Below are 18,735 nucleotides of genomic sequence, written 5' to 3'. Positions count from 1 at the left end.
CTATTGCAGTCCAATTTCTCCTGTTACCCTTGTGAAAATAAAAACTTGGGGGCTACAATATCTTTTTTGTGGAAAAAAAAATATTTTTTATTTTCACGACTCTGCATTCTAAACATCTGTGAAGCACTTGGGCATTCAAAGTTCTCACCACACATCTAGATAAGTTCCTTGGGGGGTCTAGTTTCCAAAATGGGGTCACTTGTGGAGGGTTTCTACTGGTTAGGTACATCAGGGGCTCTGCAAATGCAACATAATACCCGCAGACCATTCTATCAAAGTCTGCATTCCAAAACGGCGCTCCTTCCTTCCGAGCTCTGCCGTGCGCCCAAACAGTGGTTTACCCCCACATATGGGGTACCAGCATACTCAGGACAAATTGGACAACAACTTTTGGGGTCCAGTTTCTCTTGTTACCCTTGTGAAAATAAAAATTTGGTGGCTAAAAAATCTTTTTTGTGGAAAAAAAAAATATTTTTTATTTTCACGGCTCTGCATTATAAACTTCTGTGAAGCACATGGGGGTTCAAAGTGCTCGCCACACATCTAGATAAGTTCCTTAAGGGGTCTAGTTTCCAAAATGGTGTCACTTGTGGGGGGTTTCCACTGTTTAGGCACATCAGGGGCTCTCCAAACGCGACATGGCGTCCAATCTCAATTCCAGCCAATTCTACATTGAAAAAGTAAAACGGCGCTCCTTCACTTCCAAGCTCTGCGGTGCGCCCTAACAGTGGTTTACCCCCACATATTGGGTATCAGCGTACTCAGGAGAAATTGCACAACAACTTTTGTGGTCTAATTTCTCCTGTTACCCTTGTGAAAATAAGAATTTGTGGGCAAAAAGATCATTTTTGTGTAAACAAAAGCGATTTTTTATTTTCACGGCTCTACGTTATAAACTTCTGTGAAGCACTTGGGGGTTCAAAGTGCTCACCACACATCTAGATAAGTTCCTTAAGGGGTCTAGTTTCCAAAATGGTGTCACTTCTGGGGAGTTTCCACTGTTTAGGCACATCAGGGGCTCTCTAAACGTGACATGGCGTCCGATCTCAATTCCAGCCAATTCTGCATTGAAAAAGTCAAACGGCGCTCCTTCACTTCTAAGTTCTGCGGTGCGCCCTAACAGTGGTTTACCCCCACATATGGGGTATTGGCGTATTCAGGAGAAATTGCATAACAAAATTTATGGTTACATTTCTGTTTTTACACTTGTGAAAATAAAAAAAATGGTTCTGAATTAAGATGTTTGCAAAAAAAAGTTAAATGTTCATTTTTTCCTTCCACATTGTTTCAGTTCCTGTGAAGCACGTAAAGGGTTAATAAACTTCTTGAATGTGGTTTTGAGAACCTTGATGGGTGTAGTTTTTAGAATGGTGTCACACTTCATTATTTTCTATCATATAGACCCCTCAAAATGACTTCAAATGTGATGTGGTCCCTAAAAAAAAATAGTGTTGTAAAAATGAGAAATTGCTGGTCAACTTTTAACCCTTATAACTCCCTAACAAAAAAAAATTTTGTTTCCAAAATTGTGCTGATGTAAAGTAGACATGTGGGAAATGTTATTTATTAACTATTTTTTATGACATATCTCTCTGATTTAAGGGCATAAAAATACAAAGTTTGAAAACTGCAAAATTTTAAAAATTTTCGCCATATTTCCGTTTTTTTCATAAATAATCGCAAGTAATATCGAAGAAATGTTACCACTAACATGAAGTACAATATGTCACGAAAAAACAATCTCAGAATCAGCGGGATCCGTTGAAGCGTTCCAGAGTTATAACCTCATAAAGTGACAGTGGTCAGAATTGCAAAAATTGGCCTGGTCATTAAGTACCAAATTGGCTCTGTCACTAAGGGGTTAATCATCCCCCAAACATCCTTTCAATTGATGGGATAAGAAAAGTGTCTAAAATATCAACATAAACTTGTGCATTTATTGAAGATGTAATGACAGCCGTCTCCCCAGTGCCTTTACCTGACATGCAGTCCCATATCATCAATGACTCTGGAAATTTGCATGTTCTCTTCAGGCAGTCATCATTATAAATCTCATAGGGACGGAACCAAACAGAAGTTCCATCATCATCACCTTGCCCAATGCAGATTCGCGATTCATCACTGAATATGACTTTCATCCAGTCATCCACAGTCCACGATTGCTTTTCCTTAGCCCATTGTAACCTTGTTTTTTTCTGTTTAGGGGTTAATGATGGCTGTCGTTTAGCTTTTCTGTATGTAAATCCCATTTCCTTTAGTCTGTTTCTTACAGTTCGGTCACAAACGTTGACTCCAGTTTCCTCCCATTCGTTCCTCATTTGTTTTGTTCTGCATTTCCTGTTTTGGAGACATATTGCTTTAAGTTTCCGGTCTTGACACTTTGATGTCTTCCTTGGTCGACCAGTATGTTTGCCTTTAACAACCTTCCCATGTTGTTTGTATTTGGTCCAGATTTTAGACACAGCTGACTGTGAGCAACCAACATCTTTTGCAACATTGCGTGATGATTTACCCTCTTTTTAGAGTTTGATAATCATCTCCTTTGTTTCAACTGACATCCCTCGTGTTGGAGCCATGATTCATGTCAGTCCACTTGGTGCAGTAGCTCTCCAAGGTGTGATCACTCCGCTTTAGGCCGGTTTCACACGTCAGTAGCTCCGGTACGTGAGGTGACAGTTTCCTCACGTACCGGAGACACTGACACACGTAGACACATAAAAATCACTGCATCTGTTCAGATGTCAGTGATTTTTTGCAGACCGTGTCTCCGTGTGCCAAACACAGAGACATGTCAGTGTTCGTGGGAGCACACGGATTACATGGACCCATTAAAGTCAATGGGTCCGTGTAAAACACGTACCACACACGGACGTTGTCTGTGTGCCGTGCAGGAGACAGCGCTACATTAAGCGCTGTCCCCCCCACTGGTGCTGAAGCCGCGATTCATATCTTCCCTGCAGCAGCGTTTGCTGCAGAGAAGATATGAATAATTGTGTTTAAAATAAATATCTATGTGCCCCCCGCCCTCCCACCCCCTGTGCGCCCCCCCCCGCTGTTCTGAAAATACTCACCCGGCTCGCTCCCTCGCTGTCGCTGCTTCCTGTCCTGGCCGCATCTTCTACTGTATCAGCGATCACGTGGTGTCGCCGATTACAGTCATGAATATGCGGCTCCATCTCCCATAGGGGTGGAGCCGCATATTCATTACTGTAAATGAGCGGCGCCACGTGACCGCATACAGGAGAAGATGCGGCCAGGACAGGAAGCAGCGACAGCGAGGGAGCGAGCCGGGTGAGTATTTTCGGGGGAGGGGGGGGGGGCGCATAGATCTTTATTTTAAACACTATTATTCATATCTTCTCTACAGCAAACGCTGCTGCAGGGAAGATATGAATCGCGGCTTCAGTACCAGATGCTGGTACGTGTGGTGCCCAGCACGGTGCGTGTGGTACCCAGTGGGCACACGGGCGGCACACATGTGCCACAGAAACGTAGGGGCACACGGACACGGATAATTCCGGTACCGATTTTTTCCAGTACTGGAATTATCTGGACGTGTGAAACCGGCCTTAGATGCAGACTAACGAGCAGATCTAATTTGATGCAGGTGTTATTTTTGGGTATGAAAATTTACAGGATTATTCCATAATTTTTTCCTCAGAATTGAGTGACTCCATAATTTTTCCCCTATGCTTGGTTAAAAAAGTAACCATTACTGACTACCAACATTTTTTGTTCTTGATTCCTTTTAGTGTTTCTTAAAGCCAGAAAGTTGCCATTTGAAATGACTTTAGTTTTGTCCCAGGTCTGTGATCGGCTTTTTTTCTACAAAAATAAACCACTGAATGGACATCCTCCAAGGCCGGTGATTCCATAATTTTTGCTAGGGGTTGTAATAATGATCGCTATTTCTATAGCGCCAACATATTCCGCAGCGCTTATGATATGTCATCAGTGATCCTGAGAAGGAAGGACGGCAGCGCTAGTTCCGCATTGTGTGCCCTTTCTTGCCCCCTGCACAGCGGAGTCACCAACCTCCCCATACACATTTGATTAAAGTCGACTAACCGAGGACGGTGGATCCCTGGACGTGATATCGGCTTGGGGAAGGATCCGGTCTCGTGCTCGTGTCCCCAAGTTCCTGTTGGACGAGTCTGGAGGGATCAGACAGAAACTTATTCCCCTCAAAGATACGCGCATGCTCTGCCGAACCGAGCGTGCATGTGTATGGCGGAGGTGTATGGAAATGCCTGCTGTCTAGGGTGCAGGACTGTGCTGCGCCATTGCTGTCCCCCCTGCATTCTTCCGGTTGCGGGGGTCCCGGAGTTTGACCCCGACCAATCATTATGTGGTCAGATTTCACAGCAAAATACCAAGCGTTGCGGAATATATTGGCGCTATATAAAAATAAAGATTATTATAATTTTATAAGATGGGAATGCGTTCTCTGTGGATCTCTCTATTGTCCGCACAGGTGGATGCAGTCTCTTGCTCCCTGTTATCAGCCAGTTCATTGTATGAGGGGATTGCTATTTGAGCGATTGCCTGTACTATGTGGCCGGGTGGATTGTGTTCACACCAGTGGGCAGAGTGCAGTAATGTGCCTGGCAGCCGCCACAGAGCTCGATGAGCCGGCGTTGACCCCGCACAGCGCTCTCCTCTCTGCTTAGTGCCTATGAAAAGTTTATGGCGCAGCAGAGTTCACGGCTCCAGTGCTGCTGCAGCAGAGTGGTTCCTGCGGCGCTGCAGTGCGGAGCTCTGTGTCAGCGGGCAGCGCCCATCCTCGTCTCTGCCAGCAACACATCACTGCTGGACCGCGCACGGAGCCATTGACCAGGATTAACCCTCCCAGTGCCGGTGAGGGGAGTGAACATTGAGACTCGGGAGATTGGAATTCATCCCTTAAAGGGGTTGTCCAGCGAGAGCAAGTTATCACCTATTCACAGGATAAGTGATGATTTGTGGCGGCCTCCGCTCTGGCGTCCGCACCAATTTGCAGAACCGGGCCTTTGACCCTCCTTAGAATGGACTGGCTTTGCATGCTCCATCTATTTTCTAGGGTGCTGCTGGAAAAAGCTGGGTCAGCCCCACAGGCAGAGAATGAAGAGGTGATGATGGAGGTGCGCCCCCGGTCCATTCTAACATCTTGCTGATGGATGGGGATCCCAGTAGTCAAACCCTTACGATCAATAAACTATCTGCAGCGGACAATCCCTCCAGCTACATTCCGCGCCGGGGCGGCTCATTATGGGCAGATGACACCTGACTCTTCCAGGTCACCCGGTCCTGATGTGCGGGGAGGACCATCAGTGTGAGTGGGGCCAAACATGAGACCACCGCGGACACCAGCAGACAATGCAGTGATCCTGCAGTCAGTGACCTGCGGCTGTCCAGGTGCTGAAATTTGGGCCACTCAACCCAAAAATCGCAGCACGATGCCAGTGAATGGGGTCGTGCGATTTTCGAGGTGCTTCTACCACAATAAAAATTGAGTTTATTCCTCCATGTTGTGACTCCTTGTCGCTGTGGCCTCGGGTCTTCAATGTGACGCCGTTCACCCTGGTCCTGCTGTGATGCAGATGAGTTTTACACACAGGGCCCGGGTCGCAGCCAAAGTCTAATACTGGCGGACACAGACAGGAGGGGCCCCGGTGCCCGAGCAATCTATGGGCCCGCTGCAGTCTAATAGCTCCTCATAATGCACAATTCCAGCTGTTATGCAGGTTAAAATGCCCCCCTCCCATCTGGGGTCCATGTGCGGCTGCCCAGGTTCTACCCATGATATGATGGGGGTTGTAGTAGTAGCTTCTATGGATGAGGCGGCCGGCGGAGCCCCATCATCTACACCCACAGTCCTCACAGATGAGGGAAGGTTCCTCCATCACACGACACGTGACCGGGCATGTACATAAGACGGCGGAGCCCCCAACTCACAATTCTACACATTGTCCCCCACAGATACAATGTTATCACCTCATCCCAGACTTCATTCTCTGCTCCAGGATAAAGAGAAAACCGGTAAGTGACATCCACAAATATATAACGTGCAGAGATAACGCAGCCCTCAGCGACAGGTGTCTCATCCCCCTGCTGCAGTCCTATGTAACACCACAGATAACACAGTGATAACTCTCTCAATACAGATAATGTAGTAGATGTCTCCTGCAGTCCCATGTAACACCACAGATAACACAGTGATAACTCTCTCAATACAGATAATGTAGTAGATGTCTCCTGCAGTCCCATGTAACACCACAGATAACAGTGATAACTGAGTACAGATAATGTAGATGTCACCTGCAGTCCTATGTAACACCACATATAACACAGTGATCACTCTCTGAGCTCAGATAATGTAGATTTCACCTGCAGTCCCATGTAACACCACAAATAACACAGTGATAACTGAGTACAGATAATGTAGATGTCACCTGCAGTCCTATGTAACACCACAGATAACACAGTGATAACTCTCTGAGTATAGATAATGTAGTAGATGTCACCTGCAGTCCCATGTAACACCACAGATAACACAGTGATAACTCTTTGCGCATATATGATGTAGTAGATGTCACCTGCAGTCCCATGTAACACCACAGATAAGTGATAACTCTTTGCGTACATATAATGTAGTAGATGTCACCTGCAGTCCCATGTAACAATACAGTGATAACATGTTTGTAAATATGACATTATTCTGCACTTTTCCCACGGCGTCTGGTAACTTTATCCCTGCGCAGTTGTAGACATGCGCCATCATAACTGATCATGTGACTCTGAATCGGTTATAGAATTAGTGACCTTCATTGATCTTGCGTAATGTTCTTTCAGTTTCGTGAGACATTTGATAGAACTTGGTGGAGCAGCCCCCCCCCCCCCCCCCTCCCCGATGACGAATAATACCACAAGACAAACTGAAAGGTTCCTTAAAAACACAGATGATGAATTGGGGCTGTGGTGTACGCTCTGTGCTCGTGCCTCGGTTGGCGCTGGGAGTCGCTCTGTGCTCGTGCCTCGGTTGGCGCTGGGAGTCGCTCTGTGCTCGTGCCTCGGTTGGCGCTGGGAGTCGCTCTGTGCTCATGCATCGGTTGGCGCTGGGAGTCGCTCTGTGCTCGTGCCTCGGTTGGCGCTGGGAGTCGCTCTGTGCTCGTGCCTCGGTTGGCGCTGGGAGTCGCTCTGTGCTCGTGCCTCGGTTGGCGCTCGGAGTCGCTCTGTCCTCGTGCCTCGGTTGGCGCTGGGAGTCGCTCTGCTCGTGCCTCGGTTGGCGCTGGGAGTCGCTCTGTGCTCGTGCCGCAGTTGGCGCTGGGAGTCGCTCTGTGCTCGTGCCTCGGTTGGCGCTGGGAGTCGCTCTGTGCTCGTGCCTCGGTTGGCGCTGGGAGTCGCTCTGTGCTCGTGCCTCGGTTGGTGTTGGGAGTCGCTCTGTGCTCGTACCTCGGTTGGTGTTGGGAGTTGCTCTGTGCTCGTACCTCGGTTGGCGCTGGGAGTCGCTCTGTGCTCGTGCCTCGGTTGGCGCTGGGAGTCGCTCTGTGCTCGTGCCTCGGTTGGCGCTGGGAGTCGCTCTGTGCTCGTGCCTCGGTTGGCGCTGGGAGTGGCTCTGTGCTCGTGCCTCGGTTGGCGCTGGGAGTCGCTCTGTGCTCGTGCCTCGGTTGGCGCTGGGAGTCGCTCTGTGCTCGTGCCTCGGTTGGCGCTGGGAGTCGCTCTGTGCTCGTGCCTCGGTTGGCGCTGGGAGTCGCTCTGTGCTCGTGCCTCGGTTGGTGCTCGGAGTCGCTCTGTGCTCGTGCCTCGGTTGGCGCTGGGAGTCGCTCTGCTCGTGCCTCGGTTGGCGCTGGGAGTCGCTCTGTGCTCGTGCCGCAGTTGGCGCTGGGAGTCGCTCTGTGCTCGTGCCTCGGTTGGCGCTGTGAGTCGCTCTGTGCTCGTGCCTCGGTTGGCGCTGTGAGTCGCTCTGTGCTCGTGCCTCGGTTGGCGCTGGGAGTCGCTCTGTGCTCGTGCCTCGGTTGGCGCTGGGAGTCGCTCTGTGCTCGTGCCTCGGTTGGCGCTGGGAGTCGCTCTGTGTTCGTGCCTCGGTTGGCGCTGGGAGTCGCTCTGTGCTCGTGCCTCGGTTGGCGCTGGGAGTCGCTCTGTGCTCGTGCCTCGGTTGGCGCTGGGAGTCGCTCTGTGCTCGTGCCTCGGTTGGCGCTGGGAGTCGCTCTGTGCTCGTGCCTCGGTTGGCGCTGGGAGTCGCTCTGTGCTCGTGCCTCGGTTGGCGCTGGGAGTCGCTCTGTGCTCGTGCCTCGGTTGGAGCTGGGAGTCGCTCTGTGCTCGTGCCTCGGTTGGCGCTGGGAGTCGCTCTGTGCTCATGCCTCGGTTGGCGCTGGGAGTCGCTCTGTGCTCGTGCCTCGGTTGGCGCTGGGAGTCGCTCTGTGCTCGTGCCTCGGTTGGCGCTGGGAGTCGCTCTGTGCTCGTGCCTCGGTTGGCGCTGGGAGTCGCTCTGTGCTCGTGCCTCGGTTGGCGCTGGGAGTCGCTCTGTGCTCGTGCCGCAGTTGGCCCTGGGAGTCGCTCTGTGCTCGTGCTTCGGTTGGCGCTGGGAGTCGCTCTGTGCTCGTGCTTTGGTTGGCTCTGGGAGTCGCTCTGTGCTCGTGCCTCGGTTGGCGCTGGGAGTCGCTTTGTGTTTGTGCCTCGGTTGGCGCTGGGAGTCGCTTTGTGTTTGTGCCTCGGTTGGCGCTGGGAGTCGCTCTGTGCTCGTGCCTCGGTTGTCATTGGGAGTCGCTCTGTGCTCTTGCCGAAGTTGGCGATAGGAGTTGCTTTGTGCTCGTGCCTCGGTTGGTGCTTGGAGTTGCTCTGTGCTCGTACCTCGGTTGGCGCTGGGAGTCACTCTGTGTTTGTGCCGCGGTTGGCACTGGGAGTTGTTCTGTGCTCGTACCTCGGTTATCGCTGGGGTTTGCTCTGTGCTCATACCTTGGTTGGCGCTGGGAGTCGCCCTGTGTTTGTGCCGTGGTTGGCACTGGGAGTTGCTCTGTGCTTGTACCTTGGTTGGCGCTGGGAGTTGCTCTGTGCTCGTGCCTCGGTTGGTGCTCGGAGGTGCTCGGAGTTGCTCTGTGCTCGTGCCTCGGTTGGCGCTGGGAGTCGCTCTGTGTTTGTGCCTCGGTTGGCGCTGGGAGTCGCTCTGTGCTCGTGCCTCGGTTGGCGCTGGGAGTCGCTCTGTGCTCGTGCCTCGGTTGGCGCTGGGAGTCGCTCTGTGCTCGTGCCTCGGTTGGCGCTGGGAGTCGCTCTGTGCTCGTGCCTCGGTTGGCGCTGGGAGTCGCTCTGTGCTCGTGCCTCGGTTGGCGCTGGGAGTCGCTCTGTGCTCGTGCCGCAGTTGGTGCTGGGAGTCGCTCTGTGCTCGTGCCTCGGTTGGCGCTGTGAGTCGCTCTGTGCTCGTGCCTCGGTTGGCGCTGTGAGTCGCTCTGTGCTCGTGCCTCTGTTGGCGCTGGGAGTCGCTCTGTGCTCGTGCCTCGGTTGGCGCTGGGAGTCGCTCTGTGCTCGTGCCTCGGTTGGCGCTGGGAGTCGCTCTGTGCTCGTGCTTCGGTTGGCGCTGGGAGTCGCTCTGTGTTCGTGCCTCGGTTGGCGCTGGGAGTCGCTCTGTGCTCGTGCCTCGGTTGGCGCTGGGAGTCGCTCTGTGCTCGTGCCTCGGTTGGTGCTGGGAGTCGCTCTGTGCTCGTGCCTCGGTTGGCGCTGGGAGTCGCTCTGTGCTCGTGCCTCGGTTGGCGCTGGGAGTCGCTCTGTGCTCGTGCCTCGGTTGGCGCTGGGAGTCGCTCTGTGCTCGTGCCTCGGTTGGCGCTGGGAGTCGCTCTGTGCTCGTGCCTCGGTTGTCATTGGGAGTCGCTCTGTGCTCTTGCCGAAGTTGGCGATAGGAGTTGCTTTGTGCTCGTGCCTCGGTTGGTGCTTGGAGTTGCTCTGTGCTCGTACCTCGGTTGGCGCTGGGAGTCACTCTGTGCTCGTACCTCGGTTATCGCTGGGGTTTGCTCTGTGCTCATACCTTGGTTGGCGCTGGGAGTCGCCCTGTGTTTGTGCCGCGGTTGGCACTGGGAGTTGCTCTGTGCTTGTACCTTGGTTGGCGCTGGGAGTTGCTCTGTGCTCGTGCCTCGGTTGGTGCTCGGAGGTGCTCGGAGTTGCTCTGTGCTCGTGCCTCGGTTGGCGCTGGGAGTCGCTCTGTGTTTGTGCCGCGGTTGGCGCTGGGAGTTGCTCTGTGCTCGTGCCTCGGTTGTCATTGGGAGTCGCTCTGTGCTCTTGCCGAAGTTGGCGCTAGGAGTTGCTCTGTGCTCGTGCCTCGGTTGGTGCTCGGAGTTGCTCTGTGCTCGTACCTCGGTTGGCGCTGGGAGTCACTCTGTGTTTGTGCCGCGGTTGGCGCTGGGAGTTGCTCTGTGCTCGTACCTCGGTTATCGCTGGGGTTTGCTCTGTGCTCATACCTTGGTTGGCGCTGGGAGTCGCTCTGTGTTTGTGCCGCGGTTGGCACTGGGAGTTGCTCTGTGCTCGTACCTTGGTTGGCGCTGGGAGTTGCTCTGTGCTCGTGCCTCGGTTGGTGCTCGGAGGTGCTCGGAGTTGCTCTGTGCTCGTGCCTTGGTTGGCGCTGGGAGTTGCCCTGTGCTCGTGCCTCGGTTGTCATAGGGAGTCGCTCTGTGCTCTTGCCGAAGTTGGCACTAGGAGTTGCTCTGTGCTCGTACCTCGGTTGGCGCTGGGAGTCACTCTGTGTTTGTGCTGCGGTTGGCATTGGGAGTTGCTCTGTGCTCGTACCTCGGTTGTCGCTGGGAGTCGCTCTGTGTTTGTGCCGCAGTTGGCGCTGGGAGTTGCTCTGTGCTCATACCTTGGTTAGCGCTGGGAGTCGCTCTGTGTTTGTGCCGCAGTTGGCGCTGGGAGTTGCTCTGTGCTCGTACCTTGGTTGGCGCTGGGAGTTGCTCTGCTCGTGCCTCGGTTGGTGCTCGGAGTTGCTCTGTGCTCGTGCCTCGGTTGGCGCTGGGAGTAGCTCTGTGTTTGTGCCGCGGTTGGTGTTGGGAGTCGCTCTGTGCTCGTACCTCGGTTGGCGCTGGGAGTCGCTCTGTGCTCGTGCCTCGGTTGGCGCTGGGAGTCGCTCTGTGCTCGTGCCTCGGTTGGTGTTGGGAGTTGCTCTGTGCTCGTACCTCGGTTGGCGCTGGGAGTCGCTCTGTGCTCGTGCCTCGGTTGGTGTTGGGAGTTGCTCTGTGCTCGTGCCTCGGTTGGTGCTGGGAGTCGCTCTGTGCTCGTGCCTCGGTTGGTGCTGGGAGTTGCTCTGTGCTCGTACCTCGGTTGGCGCTGGGAGTTGCTCTGTGCTCGTACCTCGGTTGCCGCTGGAGTTGCTCTGTGCTCGTACCTCGGTTGGCGCTGGGAGTCACTCTGTGTTTGTGCTGCGGTTGGCATTGGGAGTTGCTCTGTGCTCGTACCTCGGTTGTCGCTGGGAGTCGCTCTGTGTTTGTGCCGCAGTTGGCGCTGGGAGTTGCTCTGTGCTCATACCTTGGTTAGCGCTGGGAGTCGCTCTGTGTTTGTGCCGCAGTTGGCGCTGGGAGTTGCTCTGTGCTCGTACCTTGGTTGGCGCTGGGAGTTGCTCTGCTCGTGCCTCGGTTGGTGCTCGGAGTTGCTCTGTGCTCGTGCCTCGGTTGGCGCTGGGAGTAGCTCTGTGTTTGTGCCGCGGTTGGTGTTGGGAGTCGCTCTGTGCTCGTACCTCGGTTGGCGCTGGGAGTCGCTCTGTGCTCGTGCCTCGGTTGGTGTTGGGAGTCGCTCTGTGCTCATACCTCGGTTGGCGCTGGGAGTCGCTCTGTGCTCGTGCCTTGGTTGGTGTTGGGAGTTGCTCTGTGCTCATACCTCGGTTGGCGCTGGGAGTCGCTCTGTGCTCGTGCCTCGGTTGGTGTTGGGAGTTGCTCTGTGCTCGTGCCTCGGTTGGTGCTGGGAGTCGCTCTGTGCTCCTGCCTCGGTTGGTGCTGGGAGTTGCTCTGTGCTCGTGCCTCGGTTGTCGCTGGAGTTGCTCTGTGCTCGTACCTCGGTTGTCGCTGGGGTCTGCTCTGTGCTCATACCTTGGTTGGCGCTGGGAGTTGCTCTGTGCTCCTGCCTCGGTTGGTGCTGGGAGTTGCTCTGTGCTCGTACCTCGGTTGGCGCTGGGAGTTGCTCTGTGCTCGTACCTCGGTTGTCGCTGGGGTCTGCTCTGTGCTCGTACCTCGGTTGGCGCTGGGAGTCGCTCTGTGCTCGTGCCTCGGTTGGTGCTGGGAGTCGCTCTGTGCTCGTGCCTCGGTTGGTGCTGGGAGTTGCTCTGTGCTCGTACCTCGGTTGGCGCTGGGAGTTGCTCTGTGCTCGTACCTCGGTTGCCGCTTGGGTCTGCTCTGTGCTCATACCTTGGTTGGCGCTGGGAGTCGCTCTGTGTTTGTGCCGCGGTTGACGTTGGGAGTCGCTCTGTGCTCGTGCCGCAGTTGGCGCTGGGCGACAGTGGTGCGGTACATGTACTTGGCGCTAATGTTGGGAGCATTTCGGGCTCTCATGCTGCAGCTTCCAGCAGAGATGAAAGTCGGCTGAATGTTACAGCACATTCTGGCTGCAGCTTCCAGGGTAATTACTCCGCTCATTATTTGTTTTCATTTTAATTGCATTCCTAATGTGGCTAATAGCCCGGCATCAATATCCCGCAGCTAAAAATACCGCCGGTTACTGGGAAGATGAGCGCCATCAGCAACAGTGTGATCACCATCATCAGCAGCACCACTACTATCACCATCATCAGCACCACTTCTCACCATCATCACTACTATCACCATCATCAGCATCACTAGTATCACCATCATCAGTATCACTACTATCAATACCATCATCAGCATCACTAGTATCACCATCATCATCATCAGTATCACTACTATCACCATCATGATCAGCACCATCATCGGCATCACTACTATCACCATCATCGTTCATCGTCATCATCAGTATCACTACTATCACCATCATCAGTACCATCATCACTACTATCACCATCATCATCACTACTATCATCAGTATCACTATCACCATCATCACTACTATCATTATCATCATCAGTACCATAACCACTACTATCACCACCATCATCAGTATCACTATTATAATTATCACTATCAGTAGCACAACCACCATCATTACTGCTATCGTCACCATCATCTTCAGCATCACTACCACCACCATTCTTATTACTATAACCACCGCCATCACTGCTGTAACATTATAACTTCCATTATCATCACATCATTATCATTCATATCACCATTACTACCATCACTCTCATCATCCTCGTTATCGCCATCATTAAGGGCAATGCATCTTGCAATCTGCTGTGGGACATGTAGAAGTTTCCCACAATCGGTGCAGGAGCTTATGTGTATCTGTCACAGCAGGCAGTAGAATTGTGAATGCAGCTCTGGATGTGACTGGAGTAGAAGATGAGACAAGTCTCTCTGGGTCAGTAAAGTCCATAGATTCTCCAGGACACAATATAAACTGAGTCTTTTCTTCCTCATCAGATTTTGGCATCTCTAGAGGGGGTAAATTATTGTCTGCACTGGTGGACACAGACAGAAGAGGCCCCTGTGCAGGAACAATGTATGGGCCCTTTGCAGTCCAATAGTGCCTCATAATGCACAATTACAGCTGTAGTGGAGGTGGTAGTGGCCCCCAGACCTCTTGAGCCCCTATGTCGCTGCCCAGCTTACACCGATGCTATGTTCACCCCTGCTTGTCTGGGCACAGGTGCGGAGCCTTGCAGCTTGCGCTGTGTGCAGAGCGCTCGCTTATCTTCATATCACTTTACTATGTAAACATTGATTTAATACCATTTTATAAAATCCGTTTCCAGGCAACACGATGAGATGAAGAGACCCCAACACCCCGCACAATCCGCGCCTGGAGATTTCCACAATTCACATTCAGTTTAGGATTAATAAACTGCTGAGAAATTTCACCATTGAGACCTCGTTTGTCTAATTACAGAATTTGGCTGAGAGAGTAAAGCCATGTCTGATGATTAATGATGGCGCGCAGCGAGGGGGAGACGAGAAAGGGGGGTCTCCCTGTACGACGCGCCTTCATTAACCGGCTGCGCCATTTATATCCGCACGGAACATTATAATTATAAAAGTTTAGGTGACAGGAGGAACTACTGCAGGGAAGATGTCACCGCCTCAATAACGAATTGGACATTGGTTACATTGTTGCAAATATTTATGTCCATTGCTGCAAACAATCCACAACAATGCTTGTGAATGGCGTCATTGGGGATCAGAGGAGGTGCAGAGCTTGCACTCCTCACAGACTGATACACCTGTATCAGGGGCTGCTCCGATCTCTCCTGTCCTGGTGGTTTGTTACAATGTATCCAGTCCAGACAATCCTCTGTGAGCTAAGCACTCAGTAGCACAAATCTCTCCTGTCCTGGTGGTTTGTTACAATGTATCCAGTCCAGACAATCCTCTGTGAGCTAAGCGCTCAGCAGCACAAATCTCTCCTGTCCTGGTGGTTTGTTACATTGTATCAAGTCCAGACAATCCTCTGTGAGCTAAGCGCTCAGCAGCACAAATCTCTCCTGTCCTGGTGGTTTGTTACATTGTATCAAGTCCAGACAATCCTCTGTGAGCTAAGCACTTAGCAGCACAAATCACTCCTGTCCTGGTGGTTTGTTACAATGTATCCAGTCCAGACAATCCTCTGTGAGCTAAGCGCTCAGCAGCACAAATCTCTCCTGTCCTGGTGGTTTGTTACAATGTATCCAGTCTAGACCTCCTCTGTGAGCTAAGCACTCAGCAGCACAAATCACTCCTGTCCTGGTGGTTTGTTACAATGTATCCAGTCCAGACAATCCTCTGTGAGCTAAGCGCTCAGCAGCACAAATCTCTCCTGTCCTGGTGGTTTGTTACATTGTATCAAGTCCAGACAATCCTCTGTGAGCTAAGCACTTAGCAGCACAAATCTCTCCTGTCCTGGTGGTTTGTTAAATTGTATCAAGTCCAGACAATCCTCTGTGAGCTAAGCGCTCAGCAGCACAAATCTCTCCTGTCCTGGTGGTTTGTTACATTGTATCAAGTCCAGACAATCCTCTGTGAGCTAAGCGCTCAGCAGCACAAATCTCTCCTGTCCTGGTGGTTTGTTACATTGTATCAAGTCCAGACAATCCTCTGTGAGCTAAGCACTTAGCAGCACAAATCTCTCCTGTCCTGGTGGTTTGTTACATTGTATCAAGTCCAGACAATCCTCTGTGAGCTAAGCACTCAGTAGCACAAATCTCTCCTGTCCTGGTGGTTTGTTACAATGTATCCAGTCTAGACCTCCTCTGTGAGCTAAGCACTCAGAAGCACAAATCTCTCCTGTCCTGGTGGTTTGTTACATTGTATCAAGTCCAGACAATCCTCTGTGAGCTAAGCACTCAGCAGCACAAATCTCTCCTGTCCTGGTGGTTTGTTACATTGTATCAAGTCCAGACAATCCTCTGTGAGCTAAGCACTCAGCAGCACAAATCTCTCCTGTCCTGGTGGTTTGTTACAATGTATCCAGTCCAGACAATCCTCTGTGAGCTAAGCACTCAGCAGCACAAATCACTCCTGTCCTGGTGGTTTGTTACAATGTATCCAGTCCAGACAATCCTCTGTGAGCTAAGCGCTCAGCAGCACAAATCTCTCCTGTCCTGGTGGTTTGTTACATTGTATCAAGTCCAGACAATCCTCTGTGAGCTAAGCACTTAGCAGCACAAATCTCTCCTGTCCTGGTGGTTTGTTACATTTTATCAAGTCCAGACAATCCTCTGTGAGCTAAGCACTCAGCAGCACAAATCTCTTCTGTCCTGGTGGTTTGTTACATTGTATCCAGTCCAGACAATCCTCTGTGAGCTAAGCGCTCAGCAGCACAAATCTCTCCTGTCCTGGTGGTTTATTACATTGTATCAAGTCCAGACAATCCTCTGTGAGCTAAGCACTCAGCAGCACAAATCTCTCCTGTCCTGGTGGTTTATTACATTGTATCAAGTCCAGACAATCCTCTGTGAGCTAAGCACTCAGCAGCACAAATCTCTCCTGTCCTGGTGGTTTGTTACATTGTATCAAGTCCAGACAATCCTCTGTGAGCTAAGCACTCAGCAGCACAAATCTCTCCTGTCCTGGTGGTTTATTACATTGTATCAAGTCCAGACAATCCTCTGTGAGCTAAGCACTCAGCAGCACAAATCTCTCCTGTCCTGGTGGTTTGTTACAATGTATCCAGTCCAGACAATCCTCTGTGAGCTAAGCACTCAGCAGCACAAATCTCTCCTGTCCTGGTGGTTTGTTACAATGTATCAGTGCAGGTGAAATGTCTCAGTGGTGAGAAGGACTAGGTTGATGCAGAATTTCAGCCTCTGTTCTTTCATTGGCAGTGAGCAGAGATCTTGGACACAAGTTATATTAAGACGTTGTAGGGCGACATTTGCTGCGTTTCGCTCTCCCGCAGTCTCATCTGATCTGTCACACTTGCAGGCTGTGGATGGGGCACCGGCCTCTCGCTGTGCCCGCAGGGGTCCTGGAGGCAGTGCCAGGCTTGGTGCCCGCTCGCTGGGCTCTGCCATCCTCGGTTTATTGTCGCTGTGCTCAGCGCATCTCTGGGACATCTCTCATAAGATGCTGACACCGCCGTCTGCCACCACACATCTGCAAAACGTCTTCTCTCCCCGTGCCTCCAATGCGATGGCACCCACGAGCCCCTGCCATCCTGACAGAGCAGCACAGAGTACTTCAGCAGAGTACTTATCCTGTGGGAGGTCACTGAGTTATATAGTGACAAGTGCAGGGTCCCCAGCAGCACAGAGTATTTCAGGAGAGGAGTGTGACGCACTTGTGGGGTTATCATCAGTGATGAGCGAGTGTGCTCGTTACTCGAGTTTCTCCGTGTATTACTTATCATGTTAATTGTACCTGAAGACCCACCTCTTCCGACAAGCCTACAACCTGCAGTAACCACCGATTGACCAAACCGCTGCACGGCCAGCTCTACCCTCACCTACTGTATCCTCACCCATCCCTTGTAGATTGTGAGCCCTCGCGGGCAGGGTCCTCTCTCCTCCTGTACCAGTTGTGACTTGTATTTTTCAAGATTATTGTACTTGTTTTATTATGTATACCCCTCCTCACATGTAAAGCGCCATGGAATAAATGGCGCTATAATAATAAATAATAATAATAATAATAATAATTGTGGCCTGTCAGACTCTAGACTAGAGATTAGGTCCAGGATTGAAAATCACGTCTGATATCCTGAGAGAACAGCGCCACCCCTGTCTCCAGGCGCTGTCTGGTATTGCACCATAGGGTGAGTTGACTTGGTGCAGCTGTAGTACCAGAGTCAACCTGTGGACACGTGTGGCGCTGTTCTTACACGAGAGTCTTTGCCCTTCCCCTCCTCTCATGTCTGTGGGTACATTCCTCAATATGTGATTGATCCCCCAACCTCCCGCGTCATTTTCCTCTCGCAGTGATGGATGGCGGACGCTGCTTTATAGTCCGGCATCAGGGTATCTAAGCGCCGGGGAGATAAGCGGCTCAGAGGCGCAATAACCGGAGAGAAACAAAGACGTATCGTGCAGCCGAGCGCGTCCATTACAGAGTATCGATCGCCTGCCGCCCCGAGACACGGGAACGACACCGCAGCGAGCGCCGGGAGGAGACACTGGCTCAGAAACATCTTCAGTATCACTACAGGCTGTGCTGAGACAGTATCACACAGGAGAGGATTAGATACATGGCTCAGCAGACAGTATCACACAGGAGAGGATTAGATACACGGCTCAGCAGACAGTATCACACAGGATAGGATTAGATACACGGCTCAGCAGACAGTATCACACAGGAGAGGATTAGATACACGGCTCAGCAGACAGTATACACAGGAGAGGATTAGATACACGGCTCAGCAGACAGTATCACACAGGATAGGATTAGATACACAGCTCAACAGACAGTATCACACAGGATAGGATTAGATACACAGCTCAACAGACAGTATCACACAGGATAGGATTAGATACATGGCTCACCAGACAGTATCACACAGGAGAGGATTAGATACACGGCTCAGCAGACAGTATCACACAGGAGAGGATTAGATACACAGCTCAGCAGACAGTATCACACAGGAAAGGATTAGATACACAGCTCAGCAGACAGTATCACACAGGAGAGGATTAGATACACAGCTCAGCAGACAGTATCACACAGGAGAGGATTAGATACACGGCTCAGCAGACAGTATCACACAGGATAGGATTAGATACATGGCTCAGCAGTCAGTATCACACAGGAAAGGATTAGATACACGGCTCAGCAGACAGTATCACACAGGATAGGATTAGATACATGGCTCAGCAGTCAGTATCACACAGGAGAGGATTAGATACACGGCTCAGCAGACAGTATCACACAGGATAGGATTAGATACATGGCTCAGCAGACAGTATCACACAGGATAGGATTAGATACACGGCTCAGCAGACAGTATCACACAGGATAGGATTAGATACACGGCTCAGCAGACAGTATCACACAGGATAGGATTAGATACACGGCTCAGCAGTCAGTATCACACAGGAGAGGATTAGATACACAGCTCAGCAGACAGTATCACACAGGATAGGATTAGATACACAGCTCAGCAGACAGTATCACACAGGAGAGGATTAGATACACGGCTCAGCAGTCAGTATCACACAGGATAGGATTAGATACACCGCTCAGCAGT

Source organism: Ranitomeya imitator, chromosome 8 (genome assembly GCF_032444005.1).
Source record: "Ranitomeya imitator isolate aRanImi1 chromosome 8, aRanImi1.pri, whole genome shotgun sequence".
Classification (NCBI taxonomy): Eukaryota; Metazoa; Chordata; class Amphibia; order Anura; family Dendrobatidae; genus Ranitomeya; species Ranitomeya imitator.
The sequence above is the reverse complement of the archived record's forward strand: the minus strand, read 5'-3'. Positions refer to the sequence as shown.